The sequence below is a fragment of the Chlorocebus sabaeus genome, chromosome 16 (assembly GCF_047675955.1).
Source record: "Chlorocebus sabaeus isolate Y175 chromosome 16, mChlSab1.0.hap1, whole genome shotgun sequence".
Lineage (NCBI taxonomy): Eukaryota > Metazoa > Chordata > Mammalia > Primates > Cercopithecidae > Chlorocebus > Chlorocebus sabaeus.
The window spans coordinates 77,299,572-77,311,351 of NC_132919.1; the positions used below are offsets into that span (position 1 = coordinate 77,299,572).

General features: G+C 55.2%; 1 pseudogene; it reads left to right on the forward strand.

Annotated features, from left to right (window-relative positions):
* The first annotated feature begins 1,127 nt into the window (after positions 1-1,127).
* On the forward strand, positions 1,128-1,223 carry LOC119622239 (small nucleolar RNA U13; annotated as a pseudogene).
* Positions 1,224-11,780: the final 10,557 nt, after the last annotated feature.

The window sequence follows — 11,780 nt, forward strand, 5'->3', positions numbered from 1 at the left end:
TTGCAGTGAGTCAAGATCGCACCATTGCACTCCAGCCTGGGCAACAAGAGTGAAACTCCGACTCAAAAAAAAACTTTTTTTGAAAAGAGACCAGGCATGGTGGCTCATGCCTGTAATCCCAGCACTTTGGGATATCAAGGCAGGAGGACTGCTTGAGGCCAGGAGTTCGAGACCAGCCTGGGCACATGGTGAGACCCTCATCTCTTAAAAAAAGTACAAAAATTTGCCTCCCAAGACACGTGCCTGTAGTCCCAGCTACTTGGGAGGCCTCGGAGAGAGGATTGCCTGAGGCTGGGAGGTTGAGGCTGCAGTGAGCTATGATCAAGCCACTGCACTCCAGCCTGGGTGACAGAGCAAGACTCTGTCTCAAAAAATAAAGAAACAAAAATAAAGAAAGACATAGCCTTTCTCTTACAGACATGATCAGGCCTCATGGAAATCTTATTGCAGAAGTTGCTTGCCCTTCACCCCCGGCCTCACCTCTCTGTTTCAGGGGATCTGAGTTTGGGGAAGGAAAGTCTATGGGGCCATAACTTCTCCCTTGTGGCTCCTGCGCCCACAGCCATGGGCCCCCCACATTGGGGCTGGGGGCCTGACCAGAGTCCCTGTCCAGCCCCCACTGAGCTCCAGCATCCGGGACAACCTCACGCCATCCCTCCTGGACTTTGTGCTGGGAATGAGCTCAATTTGAGAGCCCCCCTGAGGTCTGGTCTCTCCAGCACACCCTCCGCAGTGGACAGAATGGTGCCCCCCACATCCTAATCCCAGGACTGTGAATGGGCTACTTTTCATGGCAAAAGGGGCATTGCCAGTGTGAGCGAGGGTCCTGCAGTGGGAGACTCCCCGGGATTAGGCAGGTGAACCCAATGGCATCACAAGGGCCCCTGTGAGAGAGAGGCGGAGGTCAGAGCAGATGTGGTGTGAAAGCAGAGGGTGCGGTGACGCCCCAGCCTGGGACTGAGGCCCAGAACACGGTGGCCTTCAGAAGCCGGGAAAGGCCAGGAGACGGATCTGCACCCAGCCTCCAAAAGGGATCCAGCCCTGATGACACCGTGGCTTCAGTCCAGTGCGGCCCCATGGGACTTCTGATCCCCGGAAATCTAAAATTATAAATTGGCATTGTTTTGATCATTTTATGGCTGATATGTGTGATGAGGGGGTTTTCACACTCTTATGTGGGATGGGAAACGTCTTTAGAACAGTGGCACTTTACCTGTCTTATATGGGGAAAAAAGAGGAAAAAATAAATAAATCTGCATTGTTTTAAACCACTGAGTTTGTGGTCATGTGTAACAGCAGAAACAGCACACGGATGTGCCCTCCGAGGCTCCCCTACATGCCTGTGAAGCTCAGGGTCGCTGGGGAGGGTCACCCTGGCCATCTGGGGGCAGGTGGTACATCATGACCTCCCTCCCTCATCACCGCCCTTCCTCCCCCATCACCATCCTTAATGGCACAGGGACCAACCCACGGTGAAGCGGCCAGACAGGCAGGCTGTGCTAATTCCCTGCAAGGTAGAGCTGTTCCTCCAGCCTCGGAATGCAGCCGGACCCTGCACGGCAGCTTCAAGGGGACAGGACCCCCGTGCTCTCTCCTCTCCTCTTTCCCCTGGCCCCGGCCCTGCCCCTCTGCTCCCCGCCTACAGCCCTGCTGCCTTGGGCCTCCCTTGAGCTCCCAGGACAGGTTGGCAAATTGCTATGTGTGCATATTTTCTAGGGAGAGTCCACAACCATGGTCAGAGTCCCTGTAGTCCAAAAAGAGACAGAGCCACGGCCTCGAGCAGCTCCTTGGGCCCCAGGTACTGAGCTGGAACTGGATTCCCTGAGCCAGCTCTTATTCCACGGTGACAAGCATCTGCTGAGGTAGCCTCCTCTTATCTTCCCCAGAAACCAGATTAGATGCGGCCAGCAAAAAGCATATTCTCGGCTGGCAAAATGCTTTCACTGGCCCAAAGGTCCCCTGTCCCTCCAGCCCACGGAGGGCACCGCACTCCCTCATCCCGACGGGCTCCGGGCCCTGTGCCCCACCCCCCGGAGTGAGCCTAGGCGCTGTGCTGCGTTCATCGTCTGGGAGCGTTGTGAGGTATGGGTTTCCCGTGACATCCAGACCCTTGAGTCCTTGGGAGCAAGGACTGGACTCTCTGGTTTCCCTTCACACGGCAGGTGCTGAATCAATGCCCGGGAACCAAGGTGTCCCGTGAGGTGACAGAGGCTGAGCTGGAGAAGGCTCACCTGAGACCTGCACAGATTCAGGCATTATCACCGCCGAGGCTGAGCAAAGGAAGCAAGGCTGCCACGGACGCAACTCCAGGCTCAAACTGGGGCGGCCCGAATGTTCCTTCATGGGGCCCTGGGGCTGGTGGAGTGGGGTCTATGCTCTTCCCCTGATCTTTCGGCAGGTCCTGGCTCGCCCAGGTCAGCCCCACCCTCCAACACACGAGGTGTCACCGGGCACCTGCTCAGTGGAGCCTGTTACTGTCCAGAGACTGCAGGTGGTGACGATGAGGTCAACAACCATGGCCATGGGACCAACATCAAGATGTTTTCCTATCCAAGGACTGCACCAGAGGGACACCCGTCCCTGCCACCCACACACACGCACACACACGCACACACGAGATCCTGTCCCCTGGTGGGGGAGGTAAGAGGGAGCAGGCCCTGCAGTGACCTGTTGGCCCTCTCTTATCCACCTGACATGGCCAAAGGTAGCCACGTTATCTCCCATAGCATGCCCTCCCCTCCGTATCAGGACACAGTAGACATCCAGGTGCCTATAAAATAGACGTTTCTGGAGATAGCAGGCCCTTTGCGGGCTCTCTGGAAAGATCCTATGGAAAGATTCCCAGTGAACGGAGAAGCCCTTTAGCCACACAGTGTCCAGGGGCCCCACCGCACCTCTGGCCTTTGGGCAAAGTCAGCACCAGCCACTCCCACCCCACCCACCACCTTCGTGCGTCTGCAGTCGCCACTCCCTGCCCACCAGGGACCAGACACTGGCCAGAGCCAGGGCAGGGGCAAGCCCTCTTCCCCGTTTCCACAGGAAACCCTGGACCCTGTCCCCGCAGCCTGGCCCCCAGACAGCCAGCCGCCATTCTCCCCCTGCCCATGGGAGCTCAGCCTCTGGGGTAAGAGGGGACCCTGTTTACACCCACACACCTAGGAAAAACCCGGGGGAAAATTCCGGCCTGAGTCGCGAGTGTCCCCAGAGTCTGGCTGGTGGCAGAGGGCCAAGAAGATAGTGACGAAGAGGATTTACACCCCAGCAATGAGGGACAGCGACAGGGCAGCTTCTCTGCAGGTCCACACAAGAAAGGAAACCCACAGCTCGGCTCTGTGCAGCGGGGGCTCTGAGTGACACTTGCAAGGCAGTGGCACCAGGCAGGGGAACCCCCCCACCCCGGAGGGCATGGCTCAGCAGAGGCCGGGAGAGGGAGGGTCCTGGGATCCCAGCCCAAAGCAGGCAGTCAGGAACTGAGTGACCACGGGTACCCTGGAGGTACAGGGCAGAGGGAGGAGAGTGTCTCCGAGGCCCCCTTGCCATCCCCCAACGCCAAGTCCAGCAAAGGTGGTTTTCTGGAGCCAGCTAGCAGGCACTGACCCCCCTCATATCCCCAACTCATGACCCAGCCACCTTTCCCGGGGGCTGAGTGACTCTGAACAGGGGTGGAGCCGTGGGGCAGTCTGGGGCTGACACCTGGGGGGCGGCAGGGGAGGCGCCCAATCATGCCCTCGCGGCCGGGGCGGAAAAGGCTGCTGCACGCAAAGCACGCTGACGCCAGAGCCTCCAGCAGGGAAGGGGGAAACTGTTTATGTCTCGCCGTCCTCCCGGGGGCTCCCGGCTCTGGGTGATTAGGAAGGACCCGGACCCAAGATGCCTCAGAGGGAAGCTTCTTGGGCAGGTGGACAGCACAGGCCATGGAGTCCCAGAGGGAGGGAGAGGGCTGTCCCACTGGGCCCCGGTGGTCCCCTGCAGCAGGACAATCTAGCCTGGCCGGGCCGTGCTGAGCCACACGGCTCTCCTCTCCGAGACCCTGTGGTGACAGGCGGGGCACAGAGGTGGCAGGGCAGAGGCACTGTTGAAAAACCTGCCCAAGGGCCTGCCCTTGGCATCTCCTGGACCCACCCTCATCTTCCCCTAGGCTGTCTGAGTGCTTTCCCGGGTGATCTGTCCTCAGTGGGAATGCGGGAAGGGCTCCTCCTCATGCCTGGCATAGCCCTACGTGCTAGGGGAGGGGACAGTGGTTCACGCCTGTAATCCCAGCACTTTAGGAGACCAAAGCAGAAGGAAGGCTTGAGCCCAGAAGTTCAAGATCAGTCTGGGCAACATGGCGAGACCCCATTTCTACAAAACAAAACTTTTTTAATTAACCAGGCATGGTGGCAATACCTGTAGTCCCAGGTTCTTGGGATGCTGAGGCGGAAGGATCATTTAAGCCCAGGAGTTTGAAGCTGCAGTGAGCTATAATCACACCACTGCACTCCGGCATGGGTGGCAGAGTGAGAGCCTGTCTCAAAAGAAAAAAAGAAAAAGCAGGCCTTGTGTGAGCTGAGTTTGCCCATCTAGAGGCTAATGGGAGTGTCCTGAGCACATCTGAGGTTGGCTGGGCTGAGCTGGCTGGGCTGAGCTGGCCGGGCGATTAGGTATACTAAATGCACTGTGTGCGTGTGTGTGTGTGTGTGTGTGTGCGAGAGAGAGAGAGAGAGAGAGAGAGAGAGAGAGAGAGATACAGTCTCACTGTGTCGCCCAGGCTGGAGTGCAGTGCTGCCGTCTCGGCTCACTGCAACCTCTGCCTCCTGGGTTCAAGTGATTCTCGTGCCTCAGCCTCACAAGTAGCTGGGATTACAGGCACGCACCACCCCGCCTGGCTAATTTTTGTATTTTTAGTAGAGACGGGGTTTCACCGTGTTGGCCAGGCTGGTCTCACACTCCTGACCTCAAGCTATCTGCCCGCCTCGGCCTCCCAAGGTGCTGGGATTCCAGGTGTGAACCACGGTGCCCGGCCAGTAAATGCATTTTTGACAGGATGTGTTCCGCTTGCAACAGGTTTACAGGGACCCCATCATGAGTGGAGGAGCCTCTGTGTGCCGTCCAGAGCCCAGCAGAGCACGGGGCTTGTTAAACTCCTACTGCCCACAGAGGGCATCACCCAAAATCACAAAGAGGAACGGATGGAGCCACGGAACCCCCCCACTGCTGCCCAGTGGCCCCCAAGCTGCACCAGGGCCTGAGCCCCCAGAGACCACACCTCAGGCCTTGCTGCATGGAGACCCCAGAGGCAGGGGCTGTGCTGAGTCTGCGCCTCTCTGTCCGGCCCTGCCCCTACCCCACTCTCCAGGGGTGAAGCTGCCTCACCATTCTGGTGCACCTCAAGATCAGCCTCAGGACCTTGGAGTTCACTGCCATGTCATAGGCAGCTGGGGTCACTGAACACTTGTTTTGTTTCCACATTTTTTTTTTAAGACAGAGTCTCGCTCTTGTTGCCCAGGCTGGAATACAGTGGCGCGATCTCGGCTCACTGCAACCTCCGCCTCCCAGGTTCAAGCGATTCTCCCGCCTCAGCCTCCCAAGTAGCTGGGACTACGGGCGCCCGCCACCACTCCTGCCTAATTTTTGTATTTTTAGTAGAGACGGGGTTTCACCATATTGGTCAAGCTGGTCTCGAACTCCTGGCCTCAGGTGATCCACGTGCCTTGGCCTCCCAAAGTGCTGGGATTACAGGCCTGAGCCACTCCACCTTGCGTGTTGCCACATTTTTGCTTTTGTGAATAAGCTGCTACGAACACCTGTGTGCAAGTATCCCTTTGAGACCCTGCTTCCAATTCTCTTGGGCGTATACCTAGGAGTGGTACACATGAACAAATAAACACAGGATACGCCAGGCATGCCTGTAATCCCAACATTTTGAGAGGCTGAGACAGGAGAATCCCTTGAACCTGGGAGTACAAGACCACCTGAGCAACATAAGGAGACCCTGTCTCTACAAACAAATTTTAAAAATTAGCTGGGCGTGGTGGTCCACACCTGTGGTCTCAGTTACTCAGGAGGCTGAGGTGGGAGGATAGCTTGAGCCCAGGAGGTCGAAGCTACACAGTGAGCCGTGATCTCACCACTGTACTCCAGCCTGGGTGACAGAGCGAGATCCTGTCTCAAAAAATAAATGTAAAAAAGAAAAAAAAAACCACAGGACACAGGACAGTCACAGAGGGGGACAGACTCACACCCAGAAACGCTAGGTGTGAGCACAGAGGCTTCCAGAGAGGAGGAAGGTGGTTCGTCAAGCATACGGGTATTTCATGAGTTGAAGGGTGGTCCCCCAAAAGGATATGATCCTGTCCTAATTCCCAGAATGTGTGAACGTGGCCTTGTTTGGATGGAGGGTGTTTGCAGGTGGAATTAAGTGAAGGATGTGGAGATGAGGTCATCCTGGGTTATTCAGGCAGGCCCTACATCCAAGGGCTGGTGTCCTCATAGGAGTCGTAGGGACAGACACAGAGAAGGCCTCGTGAGGATGGTGGCTGAGCAGGAGGGATGTAGCCACAAGCCAAGGACACCCAGGCCACCAGAATGCATGACTGCTGTTTGAAGCTGCTCAGTTTGTGGTCATTTGTTACATCAGCTAAGCCAGGTCTGCACACACCTGCAGAGCAGGAACTCCGGAGGAGAAGCCAGACCCGAACAGGGACAGCTTCTCCTCTGGCCAGGACCTCACCCCCATCAACCCAGCTGCCCATGAGGCTGCTGCTCAAACATCCCAGGCCTACAGCTGCAAGCCTGCACTGGGCTCAGCCAGGGGAAGAGTGGGCAGTGAACAAGTCAGCCCTGGGCCCCTTCAGGGAGCCAATGACCCCTTCCCTTCCTCCCTCATGCATTCATCCCTTCCTTTATTCATTCATCCATCCATTCATCACTCCTTCCATAAACAGGCCTGGTACCTCTCACACGCCTAGATATAAATGCAGTATCAATGTGTCCCTTTCAGGGGCTCACAATGGGTGGGTAAGCACACCCACAAATTCCTAACTCCAGAGGGGACAGGAGGCCCAATGGAAGAATCATAAGGGAAGCCCACACGGGCCTCAGCTCTGCCTGGGGCAACAGGGAGAAGCCCCCCAGACTGGTATCTGGAGGCCCACCCTGGACTGACGCAGAGAGTTTCTGATGGGCAAAGAAGGAGGCCTCCCTCTGGTTTGTGAAGGAGATGGTGGCACGGAGAGCTGGAGGTGGGATCCTGGGTTTTGTCCTCCAGGCGACAGACACAGGAGGAGTGAGAACAGGCTCACCTTTATCAAGCTTTGGTGGAAAATTGAAATTGTGTTCCAGGAGAAGGACCAAGAAAGTCTGGTGCTGGCCATGTTGAGGCTGTGCTGCTCTGAGATACTGGGGGAAGCGGGCTTGGCAAGGCGGCACCCATCCTCTCTCTCCCCATGTGCCCCTTCTCCTGCTCCTCCTCCATCTCTCCCCACTTTCAGCTCCTCGGTGGCCAAGTCTATAGGCCAATCACACCTATAATCCCAGCACTTTGGGAGGCTGAGGCAGGCAGATCACGAGGTCAGGAGATTGAGACCATCCTGGCTAACACGGTGAAACCCCATTTCTACTAAAAATACAAAAAATTAGCCAGGTGTGGTGATGGGTGCCTGTAGTCCCAGCTACTCAGGAGGCTGAGGCAGGAGAATGGCGTGAACCCGGGAGGCGGAGCTTGCAGTGAGCTGAGATCGCGCCACTGTACTCCAGCCTGGGCAACAGAGCGAGACTCCGTCTCAAAAAAAAAAAAAAAGAAGTGGCCGAAACCTCTAAAGGAACTTCACCCTGCAGGGCAGGCCCTGCCCAAGGACGTCTCCACTACCCAGAGTCCTTGCCATCCCACCCCATCCCAGAGCCTGGAATGATACAGCCCCCAGCTCCTGGGGCCCCCACATGGAGCCCCTGCTCCCAGTAAACCAGTGAGGGAGGCCTCGGGGGAGGGAGGGGCTAAGAGGGAGGGGAGCACGTGGCTGTCCCCAGAGAGTACAGCTAACCCACAGCACATAATCCTGTTAAAAAATTAATCCTCATTTAGCCGGGAGGCAAGGCGGCTGCTGAGATAAAGCCCCTGAGAAGTAATAAAAGGCAACAGCAATTGATAAAGTGGCGAGGCCGCTCATAAAACCCTGCTACAGTGAAGGTTGGGCAGGCCCCAGGAATCGGAGAGCAACCACCGCCAGGCGGGGGCGGGGGGGTGCTGCCTTACAAGCCCCAGCCCCTGCAGAGGGCGACCGCCTTGGGCAACAGAGCTGATGCTGATGGTGGAGACAGGGAGAAAGGAGGGAGGCTGCCTTTCTCAGCTCCTCCCAGCTTGGCCTCACTGGATGGCCTTTGGGAAGGAATCCATCATCCTTGGTCCTTGTCTCTCTCCTAATATCGTGACCATGAAAGATCACAGCCCTCCTGGGACCCAGCTGGTCCCAGAGTACACCTGGTGAACCTGGGCCTGTCTCCTGTGGCTCCTGGTGGCCTCTGCTGTCCCCCACACGTTTGTCCCAGGGATAGGAGGATGGAGAGCCCACCCCAGCCCCCACGCCAGGGGGCTCACCTGGAATCCTCACAGACGGCGGGTGTGGTCTGGGTGTGGTCACCGCTGCATCTGGCATCTGCCTGCTGGGGAAGCCTCATTGCTGTCCCCATGGGGATGTTCCACTCCAGCCGAATGGCATAACCAGGCCATTCCTCCTTCAGTGTCCCCAAAAGCCAGTAATGATCCCCACAGAAGGGCACTGGACTGGAGGCAGGAGAGACCCATCGAGACCCAACATTGTCACCACTAGTCATGGTGGAAAATCAGGGGAGGGGCTGGATGCCTCCACTACTCCAACAGTGGCAACCACCCACAGGTGTAAGGGCCCAGCTTCCGCGCCCACACCCCTCACCAGGGCATGGAGGGCTCCCTGGACGCACCGGTCTGCGGCTGCACCGTGGCCAGAGAAGGAAGAGAGTGATTCCCATTACTGTATCAATCCAACCGCCACCTGGAGACTAAGGAGAAGCAAGGAGACCGGTGAGAAGGCAGTTGCAATGGTCCTGACCATGCTAATTTCACCCACGTTTTCTTTCATTTATGCACTGAAGAATCATTTATTAAACACCTACTGTGTGCCAGGCATCAGACCAGGAGCTGGGGATACGGTGTTGCCCACAGCCTTGTAGGAGAGACACATAAACAATTGCAATAGAATTCCTTGTATCAGGTTATTAACGAGAACAGGAAGTTAGCGGCAAAGCTGACCTTATGAAGGACAATGCCTGCCTTATGGCCCTCAGCCACCAGCTGAGACACCAGCAGGCCTGGGCAGGCCGGCCCCAGGCCCAGAGGCTGGGTCCCTAGGGCCCGAGCCCCCTAAATGGCTCATCTGCATGGGGCAATCTCTACCTGTGCAAGCGTCAAATCCACCCAGTCCCCAGGCCAAGGATGCCTCTGGGATCAAGTCCTGCTGGGCATCCAGAGCCCCCTAAGCAAGAAAAGCAGTGAATAAACATTTTCCTATATGTCCATAAGGAGGAGCCCTCTCCCCTGCGGACCCTGGTTTGCCCATAACCACTGCACCCACAGTGGCCATCAGCCCTATCTAAGCTCACATCCGTCTGCCTTAGGTGGGGAATCCTCGGCTTCAAGGATGCCGGAATGACGACTTTACAAATGCTTTGCCCCCACCCAGGTAACAAGGAGCCCACACACCTCCCAGATCTTGATCTCTAATAACATCTGCAATAAAACAAGCCAGGGCTCCTTGAGAAATGCTGGATTCTAAGGCAGAGGAAATACATAAGATAAGCCTGGAGCATCTTATAGTGCTCAGAACACATACATCCACACATGCACACACGTGCACACACCCACTTGCACACACATACACGCATGTATTCACATACATATGCACACACGCACATGCACAAACATGCATGCATACACACACACATACACACTTGCACACAGACACATGCACTTGTACACACACGCATTTGCACACACTGCAGGGAAATGTGAAACAGACCAGGAGCCAACTGAAAGACTGCCCAGTGTCAAAGGTGGAACAATTGGAGCTGCAAAATAGAGAAATACAGGATTACCACTCAAAGTATACAGTAGTTATCAGTCCATATTGACATAAATAAGTCATTGAATAAATACATAAATGGGATGGGGGGGCAAATCCCCCACGCAGAATTCCAAGTAGTCTGTGCAGTCACTCCATTGTCCAGGAGGTGGGGTGCGACCCCTCACCCCGTGAGCATGAGTGACATGCATGGCCTTCCTTCCAAAGAACAGGGTATGAAGGGGGTGGAGGGCAGGAAAGACAGCAACCTCCAGGGAGATACCCACGACTCTCCTTGGCTGCGTGACCCAGGCCGTGTCACCAGTGATAAGCCCTGTTGATAGCGTGCACCTTTATGTGACCTGATGGGAACGCCTCTTGGTTTTTGTTTTTGTTTTTTTTTTTGAGATGGAGTAGTTTCACTTGTCGCCCAGGCTGGAGTGCAATGGCATGATCTCGGCTCACTGCAACCTCCACCTCCTGGGTTCAAGCGATTCTCCTCAGCCTCCCAAATAGCTGCGTGCCACCACGCCTGGCTAATTTTTGTATTTTTAGTAGAGATGAGGTTTCACCATGTTGCCCAGGCTGGTCTCAAACTCCTGACCTCAGGTGATCCACCCTCCACAGCCTCCCAAAGTGCTGGAATTACAGGCGTGATTCACTGCGCCTGGCCAGGAATGGCTCTTTATTTCTGCAAACCTCCTCCCAAAAAACCATAACCCCAGCCTGGCAATAAGGAAAACATCAGATAAATCCTAATTGAGGGACATTCTACAAAACACCTAACCAGCCCTCCTCAAAATCGTCAGGATCATCAAAAACAAGGAACAGCTGAGAAACTGTCACAGCCAAGAGGAGTCTGAGGAGACACAAGGACCGAATACCATGCGTTCGTTGTCCAGGAGGTTGAAGCTACAGCGAGCAAAGATCGTGCCACCGCACTCCAGGCTGGACAACAGAGCGAGACCCTGTTTCAAATAATAATAATAACTTATCAGTTGGGCATGGTGGCTCATGCCTGTAATCCCAGCACTTTGGGAGGCTGAGGCGGGTGGATCACCTGAGATCAGGAGTTCAAGACCATCCTGGGCAACATGGCGAAACCCCATCTCTACTAAAAAAAAAAAAAAAAATTAGCCTGGTGTGGTGGCACACACCTGTGATCCCAGCTACTTGGGAGGCTGAGGCAGGAGAGTCGCTTGAACCCTGGAGGTGGAGGTTGCAGTGAGCGGATATTGCGCCATTGCACTCAAGACTGGGCAACGAGTGAAATTCTGTCTCAAAAACATAAATAATAACAATAATAACTTATCGATGCTGGCTCCTTAAGTGTGCAAAGTACCACACTATAGTCAACATTAATAACAGGGGAAACTGGGTGCAGGGGACGTGGGAACTCTGTATTGTCTTCACAATTTTTCCACAAACCTAAAACTGTCGTGAAATTAAAAGTTTTGTCAAAACAGAAAGTATGGTAGATATTTGCATGCATTTGTCCTCCAAATTTATTTACTCATGCAACAAAGATGCATTAAGCACCTATGCTGTGCTGGACGCTCTCCCAGGCTCTGGTGATAACCGCGATGAGCAATATGACAGAGCCTGCTTCAGAGAGCCTGGCCTCACCACCTACCTGAAGGCTCAGCATGAAGAGGATAGGGAAATTTCAAGTGACAAATATAAAGGGCAAATGTTTATCAAAAAATATAT